The sequence below is a fragment of the Rutidosis leptorrhynchoides genome, chromosome 2 (assembly GCF_046630445.1).
Source record: "Rutidosis leptorrhynchoides isolate AG116_Rl617_1_P2 chromosome 2, CSIRO_AGI_Rlap_v1, whole genome shotgun sequence".
In the NCBI taxonomy this organism is placed as follows: domain Eukaryota; kingdom Viridiplantae; phylum Streptophyta; class Magnoliopsida; order Asterales; family Asteraceae; genus Rutidosis; species Rutidosis leptorrhynchoides.
In genome coordinates this window covers 619,114,484-619,139,222 of record NC_092334.1, presented here as the reverse complement: position 1 = coordinate 619,139,222, position 24,739 = coordinate 619,114,484, and positions in this window count along the sequence as shown.

Here is a 24,739-nt window from a genome sequence, read left to right as displayed (position 1 = left end):
AAAATAAAGCCATTTATAGTTAACTGGGTCGAAAATGATAACTTGGATATTTTAGCATAATCCAACATATACCTCCAACTATAGCACAAATATTGGTCAAGAAGTGTAAGAGGTACGTGTTTCCATGTAAGTCACATGCAGAAAACACAAACATAACAGTACAACGAAAATAAAGTAACTAATCTAAGAAACGTGTTCAATCCCCATTTCGCCAGTTCATTTTTCTTCTTTTTCATTTTTTTTTCCAGGATATAAAATGAAACACACAAACTGAAATTATAAGGACTGATATAATCCGTCCATTTTTAACTAAACATAATAACAAAATTTCTTGTGGGACAACTATTTATACCGAAATAAAACAGACCTTAATGTTAGGATATTAGGACCCAAACAACGCTAGTAATTCTACAAGACTACTAGCCGAGTAGTGATTCTATCAAGATCACTCAAACCCACTTAATGAACGAAAGATAATAAATGCGAAAATGTAAGAACGACACAAGATATAACGTGGTTATATGCAATCGGTGTGATTGCTTTAGTCCACGGACCAACTAGAGAGTGTTTATTACTGAGAATCTGTATGTGGTGTGTTACAATTGCATACAATGAGTTCTATATATAGGAGAAAACAAGAACACCATGACAACTAGCTAGGAATCTTCATCATGACAAGTAATCATCTTGTTTACCAACTAGCCATGCTTTCCACCTTGTAATGGCATGATCACAGCCCTAATTTTAGGTGTAAAGTGATTAACTTTGCACCTAAAGTGAAAGGAGGCCAAAGCATGCTCGGATGTAAAGGTTGCAACTTGCCAACTTGCTGACAGACACCAGATGCGCCGCATCTGATGTGTGATGTGCTGCATCACTTGCTTTTCACGTTCCAGATTCATGTACCAGCACTCGATGCGCCGCATCGAGATGGTGATGCGCCGCATCTGACCCCTGATGCGCCATATCAGCTCAATGCTCCGCATCAATAAATCTCGGACTATTTTGCTCGATGAATGCGCCGCATCCATGTCAAGATGCACCGCATTTGACTGCTTCACGCTTCCTGAAATCTGCAAAATCCGTGCAAGTGTTGGAACAGTTTTTTTTTTTTTTCGTTTTGTATAAATGTCTCCATAATCTAACAAATCTCCCACTTGGAGACTTTGAACAAAACTCCAATCATATCAATGAATTAACCAAGAACATTAAACCACCTTCGATTACCGCCAAATACCATTTGGGACACGCACGCTCAACACATTCTTCGGATGAGTAGACTTTCGATAAAAGGTCTTCAATACTACTTGTTAAACTTGTAACACCATTCACATCTCTAGCTGTGGTCTTCTCTCATCAATTCATGAGAAGACCAATTGAGGTAATGCAAAACCTCAATTTCTCCATCGTAACCACCTTAGTAAACATATCGGCAGGATTCTTCTTACCAAGGATTTTCTCCAAGAATAAAGTGCGATCATTTATATGTTGTCGAATAAAATGATACCTTATCTTGATGTGTTTCGTTCGACTATGAAACACTGGATTCTTCCCAAGATGAACCGCACTTTGATTATCACAATACAAGACGCAATAGTCTTGTCTTTTACCCAACTCACCTAAGAAGTTCTTCAACCACACTAGCTCTTTAGAAGCTTCCGCAATAGCCATGTATTCGGCTTCGGTGGTTGACAAAGCAACACTCTTTTGCAATCGAGATAACCAACTAATCGCCGTCTTCCCCATTGTGAAAACATAACCCGTAGTGCTTTTCCCCGAATCATCACATCCACCCAAATTAGCATCCGCATAACCTCTAAGTATGAGATTGTTTTTGGAGAAACACAATCCCATATTAGAAGTACCTTTCAAATAACGAAGCAACCATTTGACCGCTTCCCAATGCTCTTTCCTCGGATTAGACATATAACGACATACAACTCCCACTGCTTGAGCAATATCGGGTCTTGTACAAACCATGGCATACATAATGCTACCCACGGCCGATGCATATGGAACCTTTTCCATATCCTTCTTGTCTCTTTCCGTCTTTGGTGATTGACTTTTCGATAACTTTAAGGTGCTTCCCAAAGGCATAGAACGGGCCTTTGAATCTTCCATGTTGAACCTCTCTACTACTTTCTCAATATATTTGGATTGAGACAAGTATAGGGTACCCTTCAAACGATCACGCACAATACTCATGCCAAGTATTTGCCTAGCACCGCCAAGATCTTTCATCTCGAATTCTCGGGAAAGTAATCCCTTCAACTTGTTAATTTCGGACATGTTTGAACCTGCAAGTAACATGTCATCAACATATAACAATAAGATTATGTAAGAAGACTTGAATTTCTTCAAGTAGCAACAGTGATCCGCTTCACATCTTAAGAAACCAATCTTCTTCATAAACTCGTCAAACTTCAAGTACCATTGCCGAGGTGCTTGCTTCAACCCATACAAACTTTTCTTTAGCTTACAAACCCACTTCTCTTTACCCTTTACCTCAAAGCCCTCGGGTTGCCTCATGTAGATCTCTTCAACAAGATCACCATGCAAGAATGCAGTCTTCACATCTAGTTGCTCTAGATGTAAGTCTTCGGATGCAACCATAGAAAGTACCAAACGGATAGTAGTCATTTTAACTACCGGTGAAAATATCTCTTTGTAGTCAACCCCTTCCTTTTGTTGAAAGCCTTTGACTACCAAACGAGCCTTGTACCTTTTCTTGCTATCCATCTCATTCTTGATTCTATATACCCATTTGCTTTGCAATGCCCTTTTATCATGAGGTAACTTCACTAGTGACCAAGTCTTGTTATTCTCAAGTGATCCCATCTCTTCTTTCATGGCAAGTTCCCATTGTATGGATTCTTTTGTTTTTCTTGCCTCAAAGTAACTTTCGGGTTCACCATTCTCGGTATAGAGCAAGTAGTTTGCTGATGGAGAATACCTAGGATTAGGTTTGGGCACTCTAGTCGAGCCTCTTGGTGTAGGAGTAACCGGAATGGTTAGGCCGGTTTCATTTGTGTCCTCCTCATCACTAGAACTCGCACTATGTTCGGAATCATCACCGCTTTCCGAATCATCCCCATCATTAGCATTTTCCGACGCCTCACCGTTATTTGGCAATTCATTGTTCCCCGTACTCCCACTAGAACCTGCAAGATCATCAATAGAAACATCGTCAAAAGTAACTTGACTCGGTTTAGGACTCCCCGTTTCCGGTTTGCCATAGACCGAATCTTCATCAAAAGTAACATCTCGTGAACGAATTACTTTTCTGGCTTCGTTGTCCCAACAACGATAGCCCATTTCATCCGACCCGTAGCCTATGAAAATACACTTCTTTGACTTAGCTTCAAGCTTGTCTTTATCCGCATCTTTGGTCTTCACATATGCATTACACCCAAAGATCCTAAGGTGACCATAACTAACCTTCTTACCTTGCCATTCTTCCTCGGGAATTCGAAAACCCAACGGTGTTGAGGGTCCCCTATTTATCAAATAAGCCGCCGTGTTAACCGCATCCGCCCAAAACATTTTAGGCAAACCGGCATGTAGTCTCATACTCTTAGCCCTTTCATTTAACGTACGATTCATACGTTCGGCGACCCCATTGTGGTGCGGTGTCTCCGGTACCGTTTTCAACATTCTAATACCGAGCTTTGCACAATGGTCTTTAAACTCAAGACTACCATATTCCCCTCCATTATCCGACTTCAAGCTCTTGACTTTCAAGTTAGTTTCATTTTCTACCATAGCTTTCCACTTCACAAAAGTATTAAATACATCGGATTTAGCTTTAAGAAAATAAACCCATACCTTTCGAGTGGAGTCGTCAATGAAGGTGACATAATAACGAGAACCTCCATGTGATTCTACATTAGTTGGACCAAATACATCCATATGAACGAGCTCCAATTTCTCCAACTTAGGTGCATTCCCTGATTTCCCAAAAGTCACCTTCTTTTGCTTCCCATAAACACATGGTTCGCAAAACCCAAGTTCTACCTTCTTCAAATCCAGAATTCTCCCACTCGAAACAAGCATCTTCATACCCTTCTCACTCATATGCTCGAGTCTTCGGTGCCATAGAGTTGATTCGGACTCAACATTAACCGTAGCAACCACCGTGTCTTCATCAAACACTTCAACCATATAAAGTGTTCCCCTTTTATGTCCACGAGCCACAATACTACTACCCTTAACCACCTTCCATTGGCGGTTTTCAAAAGTAACCGCGTTACCTTCATCATCTAATTGACCAACTGAAATAAGTTTCCTTTTCAATTTAGGAATGTACCTTACGTTCTTCAAAGTCCAATTAGAACCAAGAGTAGTCTTCAAAACAACATCTCCAATGCCCTCTATGTTGAGTTGCTTGTTGTCCGCCAATCTCACCTTGCCTTGATATGAACGAAAATTCTTCATCATGCTTTTGATATGAGTAGCATGAAACGAAGCTCCCGAATCCAAGATCCAAGACTCCATAGAATTTTCAACACTACACAAAAGTGCATCATCACTTTCCCCTTCGGCTAAGTTTACACCTTTCGCGGAACCATTTTTGCAATTCCTTTGAAAGTGCCCCTTTTGATTGCAACCCCAACAAGTAACTTCACTTCTATCTTTTGATGGATGCCTCTTCTTAGACTTCTTCCTACCCTTCTTCTCACCGCGTTCAAATTTTCTACCACGGTTGTCGGTACTTAACAAAGAACCGGATGTCGATTCTCCCGAGTTTCTTCTACGAGTATCTTCACCAAGAATCAAATCCCTTATAGCTTCAAACGCTAGCTTAGTAGTTCCCGTAGAGCTACTAACCGCGGTAACCGTACCCGACCAACTTTCCGGTAATGATGAAAGCAAGATAAGTGCTTTTAGTTCATCATCAAACTTAATCTCTACCGATTCAAGTCTTGAAACGATATTATTAAATTCATTGATATGATCCGTTGCACTCGTACCTTCCTTCATCTTAGTATTAAACAATTAACGCATGAGAAATACCTTATTTGCAGCTGTAGGTTTCTCATACATGTTAGAGAGTGCTTTCAAGCAAGCAAACGTCGTCTTCTCATTCACAACGTTGTATGCAACGTTCTTAGCAAGTGAAAGACGAATAGCACCCAAAGCTTGACGATCCAAAAGCGTCCAATCGGCATCATACATGCTTTTGGGCTTGGTCTCTAACAAGGGTTGGTGTAGCTTCTTTTGATACAAGTAATCTTCAATTTGCATCTTCCAAAAGCCAAAGTCTCTTCCATCGAATCGGTCGATTCTAAACTTCCCATCTTCCGCCATCGTTCCCTTAACGAAACCTTGTGCTCTAGATACCAGTTGTTAGGATATTAGGACCCAAACAACGCTAGTAATTCTACAAGACAACTAGCCTAGTAGTGATTCTATCAAGATCACTCAAACCCACTTAATGAACGAAAGATAATAAATGTGAAAATGTAAGAACGACACAAGATATAACGTGGTTATATGCAATCGGTGTGATTGCTTTAGTCCACGGACCAACTAGAGAGTGTTTATTACTGAGAATCTGTATGTGGTGTGTTACAATTGCATACAATGAGTTCTATATATAGGAGAAAACAAGAACACCATGACAACTAGCTAGGAATCTTCATCATGACAAGTAATCATCTTGTTTACCAACTAGCCGTGCTTTCCACCTTGTAATGGCATGATCACAGCCCTAATTTTAGGTGTAAAGTGATTAACTTTGCACCTAAAGTGAAAGGAGGCCAAAGCATGCTCGGATGTAAAGGTTGCAACTTGCCAACTTGCTGCCAGACACCAGATGCGCCGCATCACTTGCTTTTCACGTTCCAGATTCATGTACCAGCACTCGATGCGCCGCATCGAGATGGTGATGCGCCGCATCTGACCCCTGATGCGCCATATCAGCTCAATGCTCCGCATCAATAAATCTCGGACTATTTTGCTCGATGAATGCGCCGCATCCATGTCAAGATGCGCCGCATTTGACTGCTTCACGCTTCCCGAAATCTGCAAAATCCGTGCAAGTGTTGGAACAGTTTTTTTTTTTTTTTCGTTTTGTATAAATGTCTCCATAATCTAACACTTAATTGCAGATAAGTCATAGAAAAATAAGACTCCGGGAAGTAACTGTTGACCAACTTCTGGACTTGTATAATGTTCTGTTACAAAGAACTGGAGAATACAAATTTAATGTTTTTTAGAACACCAAAAATTAATCATATCATAATACATTTTCTCTTTGGATTTAAGAAGCACCTGATTTGACCAAACATTGATTTTTCGATTGGTGAGAAAACATAAAAAATAACAATCATGAATTAACAGTTTGAGTTACCTTCAGATAATCGTCTTCATATCAGTTTTCATCAACCCGTCCTTGATCCGCAATCATTATGCCATCATCGTTTACGCATATAGAATGAACCAGAATGGTAATCACACTTCTCTGTGTTTATGAAATCCAAACCCTTGATATAAAGAACGTGTGTAAGCGCCCGTAAAACTTGATTACCGAAAGGTATTTTACTTGCGATAATATTTTACCTGCGAAATCCAAAACCCTGATCGGACAAGTTTGTCTTCCAGCTTTCGAAGTCTCTTGCGATTGTATTTTACCTACTCATCACCCATAACTGGATGATAATCTGCATTTCTTTAAGAACTTCCTTTTTCAAATCCCGCCTCTTTCGTTGGGAGAACTGCGGACAAATTTGTTACGCCGTTCTAGATTAACTAAAGAAGAACTTATCTAATCACAAGGAAGGCATAGTTTAGTTTGTCGGTTCGCTAGACTGATGCAATTGGTAATCCCAAAAGGAGCAGGTCCTTGTACGTTCCACCATAAAAGAACATTATGCCAAAGGGTTTTTTCATTAATCAAATTAGAAAGATACTTAACAGTGAACTTTCCATTTGCCCTTAAGGCCCAATTCCACCATCCTCAGCAGAGTTAAGATTTAGAGCAGCAGCAAGAAGATCATAAGGTTGGACTAATTCACTTTGTGATCAACCTATGATAGCATTATTCCATTCCCAATGTCCGATCAGACCTGTATCACTCGAGATGGTTCTAACTGCCACTATCACATATTGATTTTTGTCAAGAGCAAACAATCTTGGAAAAAGTGCTCTTAGGTTCGTAGACAAAAACATACAGATTGTACGGTATTTTTATAAAAAGATTAGATCAAAAGACACCAAAAGTGAACTTTTAGTGTATCAGAATGAAGACTCTTATATCAATAGCGATGTGTTCAAGCAAGTAAATAATCAACTAACTGCTCACATATCTTTGCAAGGCTTATCTATTGGGATTGAATATAAATCGAAAAATATCATAAGGATTAGTATGGTCAGGTTTGATACGGTGAATAAATGGGTCAGGTTTGATCCTGACCCATTTGACCGGATTCAAGATGACCCGTTACCAATCAAACCTATTTTGCCATCTATAGCCCTCTATTAACTTTTTAAGCCACATCAAATCTGATAATATCATTTGCTGCAACTACCTGGTACCAAGAAGCAACTTTTTAAGCCCATATGATCCGTTATTTTTTATACTAAAACCAATAATTAAATTAACAAACCTGAAGTACTGACAACTTGTTCATCATCTTATTTGTAAAACGGGAAGTAATTTGAACGAACTAACCACATCAACAATAAGATGGGTGTCATCCTTATCGGACTTTTCGAGTCTGAAAAATACTTAAAATCTAGCCAAACTGTGATGCATACTTATTGAGACTAAACCAAATAACACTTCCAAGCAAAAATCACATTTACATTTACATAATGATTTAAATAAGCTATGTAACATCCAAACAACTGAAAAAGGTAACTAAGAATCTACAAAAGAGTTTACCTTTGCTTCAAAGTCACTATTAATAGGATGGTTAACGGCCTTGATGTCACGGTGAATGATCTTGGGATCGCCTACAAACATAGAAAAGGCATTGTAAGATTAAAGTTTCATTTTTCTTATTATGTCAATATGTTACATGATGAGCATTAATAAATATAAACTTTCAGTTCTCATGAAAATAAGAAGTCCTTTTGATGATCCAATAGCAACACGCACACCATACTTTATTACGTGTAATTGACGAACTCGAGTGATTTGTACCTCAAATTCACCAAAATCATCAAATCATATTCCTATGACAAAACAACAGATATAGTTAGTCAACATATTATAAACTAAAAATTAGTAATCAACTGAACGTTGTTTGTCTTTCAAGATTTGGAACACAAAATCGCCGCCATTTATTATTTGACTGAAAAATGGCATTACCTTAATACAAACTCAAAATGAATGCCCAAGCACGTGACAATAACTCATATAACTCAATCATGTATCAAGGAACAATACTAATAGTAACTGTATAAAAATATGTGAGGATGTGTCAACCCGCAAAATTGATGTTTGTCAGTATAAAAATAAGAAAAACAATTAATGTGTTACATATGACATGCGGATAGCAGATATGCCAAAATTGGCCCATTGATAAGTAACAACCTGAAAAACATCAATTTCTACCCGTATCCAAAACTCATATGCGTTAGTATCTGCGACATAAAACACTCGTTTTTCAAGTAGATTATGTATATGTATGATACATAAGTTTCCATTTTATATAAGTAGAATATAGTAAAAAAAATACTAACAGTAACAATTTATGTATAAAATGATAAAAACAATTCACGAATAACTTAAGAAATCATTCGACCACGCATATCTTTTAGGTACAGATAGAATCGCTAAGCTCAAAACATATCATTGTTGTCATTAAACACCTTAGAAACCCAATATACAATACAACGATACTTGAATGATGCAGTAATTCACACGAGTGTAGACTTTATTCAACATCTCTTTTTCTACTTGTTAAAGAACAACTACAACAAAAACAGATCAAATACATAAATGACAAAAACACTAAAATAACAATCACTCATTTTGACACTAATAAACCCAAATGGGTCAAATGCCGAGATAACCATTAAAACAACCTCTGATTAACTATTACTTTTTGACACTACAACACTAAAACTTATTAACTTACATAATTTGATAGTCTACTGTTTATGCTCTTCTATTAATTTTGCAAAAAATAAATAAAAGATAATCCATTATATATTTACATATCAACATAAGTGAAATTGCAATCTGTATCGCTTCTAGGAACTATATAATAGCAAACCGAAAACGTTTTTCGAGTTACGTGATGAAAGGCTCAAGAATTAACTAAAATGCTTAACCATTTTTGGAATGTTGCGCTACTAAAATGTCTTATAAATAAGATTAATAAATTGTCATTGATAACAGCGGGAGGATGACGATGACAACGAAACAGCAATTCAATTTATCAAAAGCAAAAAGCATGATCAAAAAACGACAAACAATGCTATAACGCATAGACTTATGGAAATTAAATTGTAAACGTGATGTTAGATCATAAACAAATTAATAACTTACGTAGTCGGAGGCAGATACAAAAGCGCAGACTGTTAATGGAACCTTAATAATCGTTCATTATATCCAAAAAATCGTTATTAACCAGTGATGTTCAATTGAAACCCTAATCAAACGAACTCGCAAGCCGATCATCCGATTAAATTCAGTTTGGATTTGGAAGAAGATGAAGACGATTCAAAAGGTTCCAGCGAGTATATGTCTTCAAAATATAAAAAAGTAGTACCGTTATGTTCGTAAAGTTGCAGTGATTAATACTGCGATGGCGGAGATGTTTATTAAGGGCGCTTGTAACACCCTCGAGGTGGGCCTAGCTGTTAGATTACTATTTTACCCTCAGGTTGTGTGGTGTTATTATATGCTTTTATTTTTAATTTAATATTTAATATTATTTAATGATGTGGATAGAACCAGTTTGTGACAAGGGTCACAGAACATGTTTGTTTATTTAATTTGGACTCCGTTAGGGCAGTCAAATTAGGTACGAAAGATATTAGATAGCTGGTAAATACCCATGTGTAATGGGGTGTGGTGTTTGGCTTAAATATATAAGCTGGGAGATAGCTTTTTCTTTCATTTTCTTGAATGTTCTAAATAATACCCCGTACCAAATTCTTTCTCCTTTGAAACCCTAATTATCAAAACATGTTCTTGAGCTCAAATTGATCTTAGAATCGTGTTCTTTGTTGTCTACTGATTCTAACAAGGTAAGTAACATGTGTTTTTGTGTTCAATTCGATGTTAAATTCATAGTTTTGTGTGGGTTTTGTAAAAAGCTTGAATTTTTGTCAAAACTAGTGATTTAAGTGTTGTTATGGTCAAATTGTTGTGGGTTTTGAGTCTATAACAAGTAGTGAACAAGTTGTGGTCGATTTTTGGCGTTTAAAACGAGCTCTAGATCGAGATTTGGGGATTTCATCGTGAAGTCCATAGCCTTTGTTCAGTTTCTGAGGAAGATGAATACAGTCGGCCGACTGTCGGTCGACAGTCGGTCGACAGTCGACCGACTGAGGGTTGAACCGACCGACTGGGAGTGAACCGACCGACTGAGTTTGACTTTCGGCCGATTGTGTAAATACTAAATAAGTCGACCGATTGAGAAAGTCAGTCGACTGGTTGTGTCAACAGTCGACCGACTGTCTACGTCAGTCGACCGATTGAGGAGACAGTCGACCGACTGTGTGTCCGGGGCAAAATATTTTACCTAAGTGTTGATTGTTAGCCGTTATGCTGCCAGTTTGTATATTGATGGAATATGTGTGTATGTATATATGTATATATATTGTGATTATAATATTGTTAGCATTTGGAATATGATTTGCTAACTTGTGAGTATTGTTTTCAGGTGATACAGACGAGGAAAAGACTCGGTGATATTAGACTACCGAGTGATGCCGGTATCGGTGAGTGGGACTAACTGGAGAACATAGTATAGAGTAGCATGTTATATTATGATTGCCATGCTTGTTAGCTATACTTACTGATACAGTTAGTTAGTATGTTGTGATGAATGCATGTTGGTTGATGCTTGTCTACTGGGGCCCAGTGCGTCCCTATTGTGTGGTGGCCTCGGTAGGAGAGATCAACCTGCTGGTTGGGTTCCTCATGTCGTGGCCTAGACAATCGTGGTGTGTATATATGTGAATGACGCGTCCATCGCGTGTGGATTATATATATAAAACACGGTGGTGGAGGAACTTCTGGTAAGCCCCAGTCCGATCAGCTGGTGGTTAATGGTTTGGCCGAGCCGCCAGAGTCTTTGTAGACGGCACTTGGGTGATGTTTGTGTGTTAGATGACATGAGTAGTATGACGGTTCCTGTATACTATTGCCTATAGTTAGTTGCACTCACTTAGCTTCGTGCTAATCCCCCACATCTTTCCTGCAGGTTATGGATTTGTTGTATGATAGTTATCAAGGTGAAGATGGGATGCTGGAAGATATGTTTAATAAATCCGGAAACTCTGATGTCGTGTCCTTTATATTTAAAGTTGTTTTTATGTTTAATATAACACCCGGTCATTTATATACTGACGAGTTTATTATTAATGGGATTTTATGTATACACATGTTTATATTATATATCTATAAATTGGTCTTCCGCTGTAATTTATAAAAAAAAAAAAAAAAACAAATCTGGGGTGTTATAAGTTGGTATCAGAGCGTAGGTTTGGCAGCATGTGCACATAATTGACATGTTCTCAAACCGTGTGTCAAGTCAAACATATCTTGGGGGTGGGTTAAGTGAGTGAAGTAGGTATTGACGAGTTAGTTGGCGGAAACTAACAGATTATCTACTAAGATTTTGTGTGTGAGATGTTGTGATAAGACAGGTATGAAGATCGATTCCACCCTGCTGGTGCCCCGTTGACCCTCAGTGCTGATAGAACTTCGGTAGATGCGTTTGATGCCAATTTGGAAGAAGGACTTGACGAGTATTAGTTGACGTGGCTCCAATGATGAGGATTCAGTTGCAGAGTTGATGAGGGTTAAGGGTGCGGGTGCGATCGAGATGTTGATAGATACAGAAGATGTCTTCTTATTCATAAAGGTACATTCTTGTTACATTACTCTAACTATTATTATTATTGAATCTGTAGATTGTGCTCATGCCTTTGTCAATTTGTCCGTTTGTTGTAATGATAATCTGTGATTTGTGATGATTAGTGATTCTAGTTGCGATTGAGTAATTGTTCTTGTAAGATAGAAGTAGATGATAGCTGACGGACCTAGTTACGACGATTGTGTCTGGAACTACCCTTGCCACTATCAGGATTTTATTCCCTTAGAATGACTGCTATGTTCTGTGAGACTTTATAGACATGACCTTTAGAATATTGTGTCATGATGTTGTGAATTGTTGTTATATGGCCTGTTATACTATACGTGAGACTACTGTTGGACTAGACTGGAAGAATTGAGGTGAATAATTTGTAGTATTCACCAAGACGAATATGAAGTCTTATCTTTACATTGACTGTTCGGACACGTGTAGTGACCTATAGAGACTGATTAAAGTAGTGACCCCTTGATGATTGGTGAAGGACCCGAAACCTATTGTGTAACTATGTGAAGTGTAGTTTTCATGCTTGTTGACCGTGACTGAATCAATAGATGACGGACCCTGTGATATTGTAGTATGACGGGACTTGTTGTGTGGGACTTAGGTGAAATATAATTCCTTTTTATGGATCGATGGGACACATGTAGTGGCCCGTGAGGATTGGAATAGAGTAGTAGTTTTCTTGTCTCCTATTAAGAGGACCCAAACCCTGTTTGTTATTGTCATATGTATGTAGTTTGCGTGTCATGTATGATGTAGACTTTTGGTTCAGATGTTTGTGATCGTAGTAAGACCTTGAGGATTCGTTTTTCCTACCTTAGACTCATGTGAGTTGGTGGTGACCTTTAAGAAGTATGTTTGAATAGAGCTTTCCATGTAGTTGACTGAAGATAGGAAAATTATGTTTTGTTGTTATGTGAGGATTATTACTAGCCTGGCTGTACCGTTGCAGGATTTGACTAGCTATGTAGGACTCGTAGAGTTGTCCTGAGAAGTTGTTGACTTTTGTGAATTGATGTGACTCATTAGATGTCAGTATAAGAGACGTTCGTTTAGTGACTTTCTTGGAAGTGGAGAAGACTTTAATCGAAATAGGAATTTAGTTCAAGCTGAATTGTGATGAATCTTGACTAGGTCAGAAGACGTGATTAGAGCAGTGATCTTATTACTGTTAAGGTAGAATCATTGATCTAATAGTTCGATAGTGACTAATGTGAATATCTTATCTTTTGAAGATTTGAATACAAGGTCGAGGACGGACAATAATAGTATTTGCAAATAAGACGAAGTAAGTAGGTATAGTTTATTGAATGTTGGGTCGTATTTTCAATTATGGTTGCTAAAGAGGACTTAGTAGAATTAAGATCGAGCTGGAACAGAGTTAGGTGTTTACCTACAAGACTTATTGCTGTTTTGACAGTCTTAGATTGTAAAATCTATTAGTTGGGATATAGTAGAAATTTATAACTAACGGTAACTTCAGAAAATAGACCGTGTTGTATTGATGAATTCTATTAAGATCTTGTTTCGAAATACTCGAAATGAAAGTGTGATTTAGAATGATGTATTACGTCTGGCCAACGAAAATACATTGTAGTGAATCATACAGTAGTTTCGAGAGTCGGAAGAGATGTAACGAGTGTTAGATCGGGTGTTGTTTGACGATGATTTTGATTTTCGATGAACTGTTGACCAAGAGTAGACTTTTTCAACATAGTAATGTTAGTTGAACAATATTTGAACCTAGGCTATTGATGATTGAATAAGTCTTAGTTTTGAGTTCTGATGAAGTTCGAAGCAAAATAAAGTCGATGCAGAGATAGTTTCAGTGGTGTCAAACACGTGTATTGATATCATTTGATGGACTCAATTTTTAGATGGATGTTTATAACTTGTGGGGTGGATATCGTTGACTTGAAATCCATGATTCGAATGATTAATGTTGATTTAATATTGCATTTTTAAGTGTTTCTTCTAATGATGATGATATGAATAAAATCAGGTTTTAAGTGATGAATTTTGGATAAGTATCAACTTAGATAAGTGATTTATGACGAAACCCTTAAATATCAAATTTGAACTAGGTATTTAATTGCGGGCTCTGGTAGCACTTTAACCAAGTGACGATTTTTCTGATGTAACTGTAGCAGTGTTGGGCATGTGTATTGATGTTACTTGAGGAAATTAATAGTTGGATAATTACATTAAGAATGTGTGGACGATTATTCTTTACTCAAGATTTGTGATGTAATGATTGAATTAATTTGAAAATTGGGTTGGTAATCATTTCTACAATGATTGAGTTGACCAGAATCACGTTTTTAGTCGTTGAATAATTGGGTGAATATTGAACTAGATAAGCGAATTTCAACGGAATTCTTGAATATCGGGGATTGAAACAGGTATTAAATTACGGAGTTTGAGTAATTTAGTGTAATTCTAGTTGATTTGGCTATGTTATTAGCTAAGTTTGTGTATTCTAAGGTAAATGATAGCCATTATTCAGTGTTTTAGAGTGAGTTGATCTAGAAAATTCGATGAAGGTGACTCGGGGATAACCTCAAATCATGATTGACAGATATCACGTAGTGGGTCATTAGTAGTGACTTGAGAGTTAGTGTGTAAAACCTAGACATGAGATGGAATTTTCGTAGTATTTTGTAAGATTAATGATAGATCAAGTTTGGAATTCAGATGAAATTAGAATTGTTCAGTTATTAGATAGCGGCAGGTTGTCAGCATTGAATTTCTTTAGCTCGTGGTAAAGACTATTTTCTAGACCAGAATGTGAGGAACGATTCGGATATCGTGTAGTGTAAGTAAGTAAGTTTGTAGATCAGCATATAGCGGGTCTTGACCCTTGGGTAGTAGACCAGCAGATGGTATGTTTGGCTTTAGACCGATAAGTTAGCTTTTGACCTACAAGAATGGACGGAGCTTTGTAAGGCGTATGACCGTAGGACATGTTTTGACTAAGGTCACGTTGTGACCCGTTGTGACCCGTTGTGGTGGTTTGTAATACCGATGACCCTTGCTGATTTGGTGATGTAGAATTGTGGGCTTAACTGAATTGTGTCTTCATGTGACACGTTGACAACAAACAGATGACTTAGAATAAACTGAATGGGAGATTTGATGGATTTACTTTATGAGTAATCTCAAAATTTATGGATCAGTCCGCTTCGATGAAATCGACAAGTGTATAACCGTTGGTATCTTCAGAAAGTGGGGTGTAGTGACAGTTTGACGTTAAACTTTTCGTGAAAAAAAACAAGGAAATTAGACTGACTGATGTAAATTGGAGGACTAAATGATGGATAGTTTCATATGATTCGAGAATACGATATGTAAGCGGAAACTTGTTGTGAACCATTTTGTAGAAGTCAATTGAATTGATGATGGGTCTATATAATACTTTATGGGTTGTCTTATATTTGAATGAATGTTGATTGCATCTAGTGTTGAATTGTTTGATCGTTATCCTCTTAGCTTAGCTCTAGGATAAAAGATGACGTGCACGGCCCTTGTTTAACAATAGATGGTTGGTACTTGGTTACCCCTTTCTAGCGATAATTGTGATGCTATAGGCAACTGCGTGATTGTAGTTGGTCGTAATAGAAAGGGTTGGCTTTGACTTAGTGACGGTGAGTTTTTAAATTGACGATTTTGGCTTATGGGTTGACAGATGAAAAAACTAATGAACCTTGGTAATGCTTGTTATCATAGGATGTGTTTTGGTGTAATTACCGGTGTGACCAAGTGTGTTGGTATTGGTTGCCTGTGACCCGTGTTGGCTATGACTTATCAGATTTCGAGGACGGAATCTCTTTAAGGCGGGTAGATTTGTAACACCCTCGAGGTGGGCCTAGCTGTTAGATTACTATTTTGCCCTCAGGTTGTGTGGTGTTATTATATGCTTTTATTTTTAATTTAATATTTAATATTATTTAATGATGTGGATAGAACCAGTTTGTGACAAAGGTCACAGAACAGGTTTGTTTATTTAATTTGGACTCCGTTAGGGAAGTCAAATTAGGTACGAAAGATATTAGATAGCTGGTAAATACCAGTGTGTAATGGGGTGTGGTGTTTGGCTTAAATATATAAGCTGGGAGATAGCTTTTTCTTTCATTTTCTTGAATGTTCTAAATAATACCCCGTACCAAATTCTTTCTCCTTTGAAACCCTAATTATCAAAACATGTTCTTGAGCTCAAATTGATTTAGAATCGTGTTCTTTGTTGTCTACTGATTCTAACAAGGTAAGTAATATGTGTTTTTGTGTTCAATTCGATGTTAAATTCATAGTTTTGTGTGGGTTTTGTAAAAAGCTTGAATTTGTGTCAAAACTAGTGATTTAAGTGTTGTTATGGTCAAATTGTTGTGGGTTTTGAGTCTATAACAAGTAGTGAACAAGTTGTGGTCGATTTTTGGCGTTTAAAACGAGCTCTAGATCGAGATTTGAGGATTTCATCGTGAAGTCCGTAGCCTTTGTTCAGTTTCTGAGGAAGATGAATACAGTCGGTAGACAGTCGGTCGACAGTCGACCGACTGAGGGTTGAACCGACCGACTGGCGAGTGAACCGACCTACTGAGTTTGACTTTCGGCCGATTGTGTAAATACTAAATAAGTCGACCGATTGAGAAAGTCAGTCGACCGGTTGTGTCAACAGTCGACCGACTGTCTACGTCAGTCGACCGATTGAGGAGACAGTCGACCGACTGTGTGTCCGGGGTAGAATATTTTACCTAAGTGTTGATTGTTAGCCGTTATGCTGCCAGTTTGTATATTGATGGAATATGTGTGTATGTATATATGTATATATATTGTGATTATAATATTGTTAGCATTTGGAATATGATTTGCTAACTTGTGAGTATTGTTTTCAGGTGATACAGATGAGGAAAAGACTCGGTGATATTAGACTACCGAGTGATGTGTCACACCCCGTCCAAAATCTTCCTGAACGAACACAATAACATATGGTACCATCGCGATGAACTGACGTATATATTCCTTGAACGACTCCAAGTAATATCTTTAAAATGAGCAAATGCACAGCGGAAGGGTTTTTTCATACCTGAGAATAAACATGCTTTCAAGTGTCAACCAAAAGGTTGGTGAGTTCATTAGTTTAACATAAATAATCATTTCATAATTTTAATAGACCACAAGATTTCATATTTCCATTTCTCATAAACATACGTCCCATGCATAGAGACAAAAATATCATTCATATGGATTGAACACCTGGTAACCGACATTTACAATATGCATATAAGAATATCCCCATCATTCCGGGATCCTCCTTCGGACATGATATAAATTTTGAAGTACTAAAGCATCTGGTACTTTGGATGGGGCTTGTTGGGCCCGATAGATCTATCTTTAGAGTTCGCGTCAATTAGGGTGTCTGTTCCCTAATTCTTAGATTACCAGACTTAATAAAAAGGGCATATTCGGTTTAATAATCCAACCATAGAATGTAGTTTCGATCACTTGTGTCTATTTCGTAAAGCATTAATAAAAATTGCGCATGTATTCTCAGCCCAAAAATATAAAGGGTAAAAAGGCAAATGAAACTCACGCATATAAATATTGCAAAACAGTTATTAAAACATTGCATGTATTCTCAGCCCAAAAATGTAATGAGTAAAAGGGAGCAAATGAAACTCACCATAATGTATTTTGTAGTAAAAATACATATGACGACATTGAACAAGTGTAGGGTTGGTCTCGGATTCACGAACCTATATCATTTGTATATATATATTAAAACATATATTTGTAATTGAACAAATATATATATATATATATATATATATATATATATATATATATATATATATATATATATATATATATATATATATATATATATATATATATGATAGTGCTCCAAATGAACATATATTTAGTAGCAATATCGTTCCAATATGTAAAGTTTTTAAATGTAATTTCCTTATTTTTAGTTGTAATAGTTAAATAAATAAGTGCGAAGACGAAAGACGCAAATCGCTCGAAAATGAAGATTTAAAGACAAAAATGAAGATTTGAAAGACCAAAACGTCCAAAATGGTCAAACGTACAAGTTACACTCCAAGTGGTTCAATATATTGATGAGAAACGTCTCAAAATTACAAAAGTACAAGCCGCAAAATGCAAAGTACAAGATATTAAATTATACGAAAAGGCGTTAGAAAATCCGGAACCGAGACATGAACCAACTTTCAACGCTCGACGCAACGGAGCTAAAATTACAAGTTAACTATGCTCAAGAATATAATATAATATTTAAATAATTCATAATAAGAATAATAATAAATAATAAAAAGTTGTTAATTGAGCATAGTTAAGGGGTCATAAGTGAAAATTTCAAATCACCAATTGCCTATAAAATGGAATTCACGGAGTAATGAAAAAATACACCTTTCTTTATATTTCTTTCTCTCTTCTGTAATATGTAATATATATTTATATTATAATTTTAATATAAGTTAATTTTAATAATAAAGTTATGGTTTAGTTGGGTTATTGTAAGAAATATTTTACGGGTTTTAAGTCGAAATTCTGTCCGTGCAACGCTATGCGATTAATCATCACTGTAAGCTATGTTCTTCCTTTTTAATTTAATGTCTCGTAACTAAGTTATTATTATGCTTATTTGAGCCGAAGTAATCGTGATGTTGGGCTAAAATATTAAGACGGGGTTATTGAACTTTGTACCATAATTAAGGTTTGGGCAAAAGACCGACACTTGTGAAAATTGGACTATTGACTATTAATAGATGGGGGGTATTGTCTAATTGAGTGACAACTCATTGGAGTCTGTCGAACCTATCTTCAAATTAATTAACCTAATAATTAATAATGATTATGGTTCTCCTATTTAGTGACGTTGTCCTATTATAATCATTTAATTAATTATTCGGGTTGGGTAATTGATTATTCAAACTGATCAAGTGGATAAATTAATATTCATATCTAATCAAAACAGGGGTGGATTACATACAGTGATAACTGGTGTAATTGTTGACAGAAGTGATAACTGCGTCACAGTTTAAATCCTTAATTAGTTGGAATATTTGACTTCGGGTATAAGGGTAATTTGACGAGGACACTCGCACTTTATATTTATGACCGATGGACTATTATGGACAAAAACCAGATAGGTATCAAATAAACCAGGACAAAGGACAATCAACCCGAGTAACAATTAATTAAAATCAAAACGTCAAACATCATGATTACGAAAGTTTAAATAAGCATAATCCTTTTATTTCATATTCTATCGCAATTTTATTTATTGTTATTTTATTTATCGTCATTTATTTATTTTACGCACTTTAATTATTGTCATTTATCTTTACGCTTAAAAATATAAAATCGATAAATCGGTCATTAAACGGTAAAAACCCCCCCTTTTATAATAATATTACTACTTATATATATATATATATATATATATATATATATATATATATATATATATATATATATATATATATATATATATATATATATATATATATATATATATATATATATATATTTATATAAATATAGTTTTATAAAAATATAGTACGTAATCACTAGCTCCCTGTGGAACGAACCGGACTTACTAAAAACTACACTACTCTACGATTAGGTACACTGCCTATAGTGTTGTAGCAATGTTTAGGTATATCCCATCCGTAAATTAATAAAACTTGTGTCATATTTTGTAGTATTTCCTAGTAAAAATAATACTATTTCGTACCCTCACGCTACATCATCAAGTTTTTGGCGCCGCTGCCGGGGAGCGCTAAAACGCTATGTTTTTAATTTATATCTGTAAAAATATAGTTATAAAAAAAAGTAATTTCGGGGACACTTTTTGTGTTTTCACGGGGTATTTAAGTTTTTTTTTTTAGTTTTTGATTGATTAAAGATATATTAATTTAAATATAATAATTTAATAAATATAATAATATAATAATATTGAAATAAAATATAATAATATAATAATATTTTAGAATCAAATTTGATACGTAAAAGTTTTAAAAGTTTTAAAAAGTCGTATTTATTAAATATTTCAGGGGTATATTATGTAACTTATAATTAATAATTTCTACAATGTCGCTTTCATGTGAATAGTAAATTAATTAATTTCTTTCCTTTACTATTTTGAATCGTAAAAGTTTTAAAAAGTCGTATTTATTAAATATTTCAGGGGTATATTATGTAACTTGCAATTAATAATTTCTATCATGTCGCTTTCATGTGAATAGTAAATTAATTAATTTCTTTTCATTTACTATTCATGAATAGTAAATGAGTAAAAAAAATTTGAAAAAAAATAATAATAATAAAAAAATTATTAATTCCTTTATAAAAAAAAATTGGGTAAAAAAATCGTTTTTTTTAAAGAAAAAAAAATTTCGTTTTAAAAAAAAAAAAAAATTGTGTAAAAAAATCGTTTTTTTTAAAGAAAAAAATCGTTTTTTTAAAAAAAAATTCGTTTTAAAAAAAATTGTAAAAAAATTCGTTTTAAAAAATATATATATAAAAAAAAAAATTTAAAAAAAAAATTTTAAATTCCTTAAAAAACGAAATATAAAAAAAAATTAAAAAAAAAGTTTTTTTTTTATTACCTTTAGATTTTTAGACTCTAGTTACAATTTTTAGTATTAAGTTTAGTTTTGCCATAGTTATTTTTATTTCTAGAATTTTTAGGTTTGCCGTAAAATCCCTTAAGTGCTTATTCCTTAGACTAAGATTTATGTACTTTAGAATTTTGCGACGCCGTTTTTCGCGCTACTTTTTTATTTTTATTTTTCGACGCCTATTTTTCGACCTTTTATTTTTTGACCTTTTTCGACGCGTTTTTTTTTTCTTTCTTATTTCTCGCTATTCTAGTTTTAGGATAAGATTTTTATTCCACTTCTTATCTAAATTTCTTAAAATTACGAAAATTTATTTTAAGTGGTTAAATTGATAGACATCAAAATTTTCTGGTTCGTAGTAATAGTTGGATTTGTACGTGGACCGGGTTATTGGAGCCAAACAGTACTCAATTATATTGAGACCAAACGAATCTTGCCCCTCTGCTGCATTTTTTGGCTATTCGAAACGTGGGCAAAATCAGAAAAGTCTATTAATTGGATAACTTATATAATTTTTCTTTCCTTTTAAAAACTAATAGGATATTCAGTGAATGCACCGAGTAAAACGTTTACCACCTTTCATACGTTCACCACCTATAACTCGATCAAGACATCTAGCCAATATTGTCGCCGTTGATTTTTCTTTAGAATCATCATCTAGTCGACCAAGAACTCCAACTCAAATTTCCAATAATCCATCTTTTGAACCCGACCTCATAATTGAGAATCCGGAGAATATTCAGGGACAATTCCAAGATCCAGAACCACTAATCATTCCTCCTGAACCACAAACCATTAAATCAGAATCTTCTAGTGATTCGTATTCAACAAATTCAATTATGGAAAATCTGGAACCTCTAAGTATGGAAGACCGAATGAGAGCCACACGCACGGGCCAAGGTCACGCCATTATTAAGCCAGACATTAATGCGCCAGATTATGAAATCAAAGGACAAATCCTACACATGGTAACTAATCAGTGCCAATATAGTGGTGCGCCGAAGGAAGATCCAAACGAACATCTTCGTACGTTTAATAGGATCTGTACACTATTCAAAATCCGAGAAGTTGAGGATGAACAGATCTATCTCATGTTGTTTCCCTGGACTTTAAAGGGAGAAGCCAAAGATTGGTTAGAATCGTTACCTGAAGGGGCGATTGACACATGGGATGTTTTAGTTGAGAAATTTCTTAAAAGATTCTTTCCGGCATCTAAAGCCGTGAGACTTCAAGGAGAAATTGTTACGTTCACACAAAAGTCAAATGAAACTCTATATGAGGCGTGGACAAGATTTAGAAAGTTGTTGAGAGGATGTCCTCAACACGGTTTAGACACTTATCAAATAGTACAAATATTCTACCAAGGTGTCAACGTTGCTACACGAAAAGACATCGACATAACAGCTGGTGGTTCCATTATAAAGAAAACCGCAACTGAAGCTTACAAAATTATTGATAACACAGCCTCCCACTCTCATGAGTGGCACCAAGAGAAAGATATATATCGTTCATCTAAAGCGGCTAGAGCCGATTCTAGCCATAACTTTGATTCCGTTTCCGCAAAAATAGATGCTTTCGAGAGACGAATGGAAAAGATGAATAAAGATATTCACGCAATACGAATCAGTTGTGAGCAATGCGGTGGACCACACTTAATGAAAGACTGTCACATTGAACAAACGATGGAACAACGTGAGAATGTTGTCTACATGAACCAAAGGCTGGAAAATAGTTATCAGAATAATTATCAACCGCCAAAGCCAAACTTCAATCGAAATCAAAACATTCTTTACAATCCAAAAGGACCCGACAATAACTCGTATAACCAACAAGGTCCGAATAACCAACCAACTCAAAACAACACTTTCAATCAACAAAGACCTGGCTTGTATAAACCACCACAACAAACCGAAGAGAAAAAGTCAAATCTGGAAGAAGTGGTATTTAAGCTAGTTGAATCTCAAACACAATTTATTGAAACTCAAACTCAAACGAATGAGAGGTTTGATCAGTCATTTAGAACTCAACAAGCTTCTATTTTGAATCTAGAAAAACAAGTAGGTACTCTTGTTAGATTGATGAGTGAAAGGAAACAAGGAAAGCTACCGAGTAATACTGAAGTAAATCCTCGGAATGAAAATGTTAATATGGTTTCAACAAATTCTGAAAACCAGCATCAGAAGATGGGGAGGTTTTAGATGTAAGTAACAATGAAGAAGTTACACCACCACCACCACCCGAGTATGTAAAGCCAGTGGTGGCACCATACAGACCACCCATCCCGTTTCCAAGAAAAGGAGTTGAGTATGAGCAAGTAATAGGTAATAAAGTTTGTGATACCTCTGGAAAGAAGAAGAAGAAGAATAAAAAAGTGCAAGAAACAAAAACAGTAGAAGTAAACCCGGTGAAGACAGTTCCACCAAATCCTCCACCTAGGGTAGGTGATCCGGGTGAATTTATTGTTCCTTGTCTACTTAGTGACTTTGTCATGTATGATGCACTAGCAGATTTAGGTTCAAGTGTGAGTGTTATGCCTCTTTCATTATATAATAGATTAGGTGTAGGTGAGTTAACTCCAACGGATATGAGTGTTCGACTCCTTGATCAAACCATTAAGCACCCAGTTGGAATTGCTGACAACCTACCCGTTCAAGTAGGTAATTTAACCTTTCTAGTCGAATTCATTGTCATTAACATAGAAGAGGACTCAAACGTTCCTCTAATTTTAGGTCGACCATTCTTAGCGTCCACCGGGGCGTTATTTGATGTAAGAAAGGGTAGAATGACACTTAGTAATGATGAAAAATCGATCACCTTTATGATTCGAAAGTCTAAATATCCACAAACCAAAACCGTTGAACCGACAAAAACGATTGGTAAGAACCATGTTGTTTTACCAAATCCAACGGTAATGCTTAACAATAATAGAACACCTAAGTGTGGGGAAAATGAAGTAACACCTAATGATGACTTGATAATAAAGAACCCCATAGTTGATACGAAATTAAATGACCCCGTTATTAACAGTTCAATGAAGAAACTTTTTAAACGGGTTATTGATGCTAAAAGTAAGGGGAACTTTAAGTTATATAACCGGTTAGTATCCAATCTGTCGCCTAAAGAAAAGGCGAAGCTAGTTGAATTTGTGGATATTACGGAAAAAGCTGGTCACTGGCTTAAAGCAAAAGTCACAGATATGCAAGTTGATTATGGTCCAAGAGAAATTGACGATGAAGTTAATCACAATTTCGACACCACATCTACCTAAGTGTGAGGAGATTCAAATATTCTAAAAAGAAAATGCTGTTTGGAGTTAGTTGTTCTGTTCTCGTGTAGTTCCGAGAATGGAATCCGATTGGTCTTTTCCACTAGCAGACACTAAAGAACTAGTTTTCTCCCCCCATTCTGATTTTTTTTGTTTTTTAGGTTTTATATGAAATTAATATGTTTTCTTTTTAAGTTTTGTGTGAATTTAAAACAAAAATTTACTTTATTTCATTAAGTTGAAAAAAACTGATTTCTAAAATTCGTCGTGAGTTGAAGACTAGGTCGTTGAGCCGAAATTACTTTAGCCGAGGGCGGGGCGAAAAATTTTGTCATCATTATTTTTAATTTTATTGATTTAAAGTATGCAAAAAAAAAATAATATTTGATTTTATAAATTTTTGAACGTGGGGTAATATACCCAACTTTAAAAATATGTATATATGTTTGTATTTTATCATGTAAACAACAGGGTAAAACAACGCACTTTCAAAGACTAACATTAAGTTCAGCAAAAGCTACTGATTTTGACGACAAGATGCAAAACAACAAATGTGATATAATAAATGAAGGAATGAATGATGAGGCGCGCCATCTATCATTCGACGAGCTTTGTAATTACAAACTGGGTATTTTTAATCACTTTCCTACACTAATCACCCTCATGAATTTATAATTATAGTCTGATTTCATGAAAATGAGGGCATTGCATGATCTCAAGTGTGGGGAAGGGTTATAAATTCTCTCGGGTTTATACTTGGCTTATTTTCT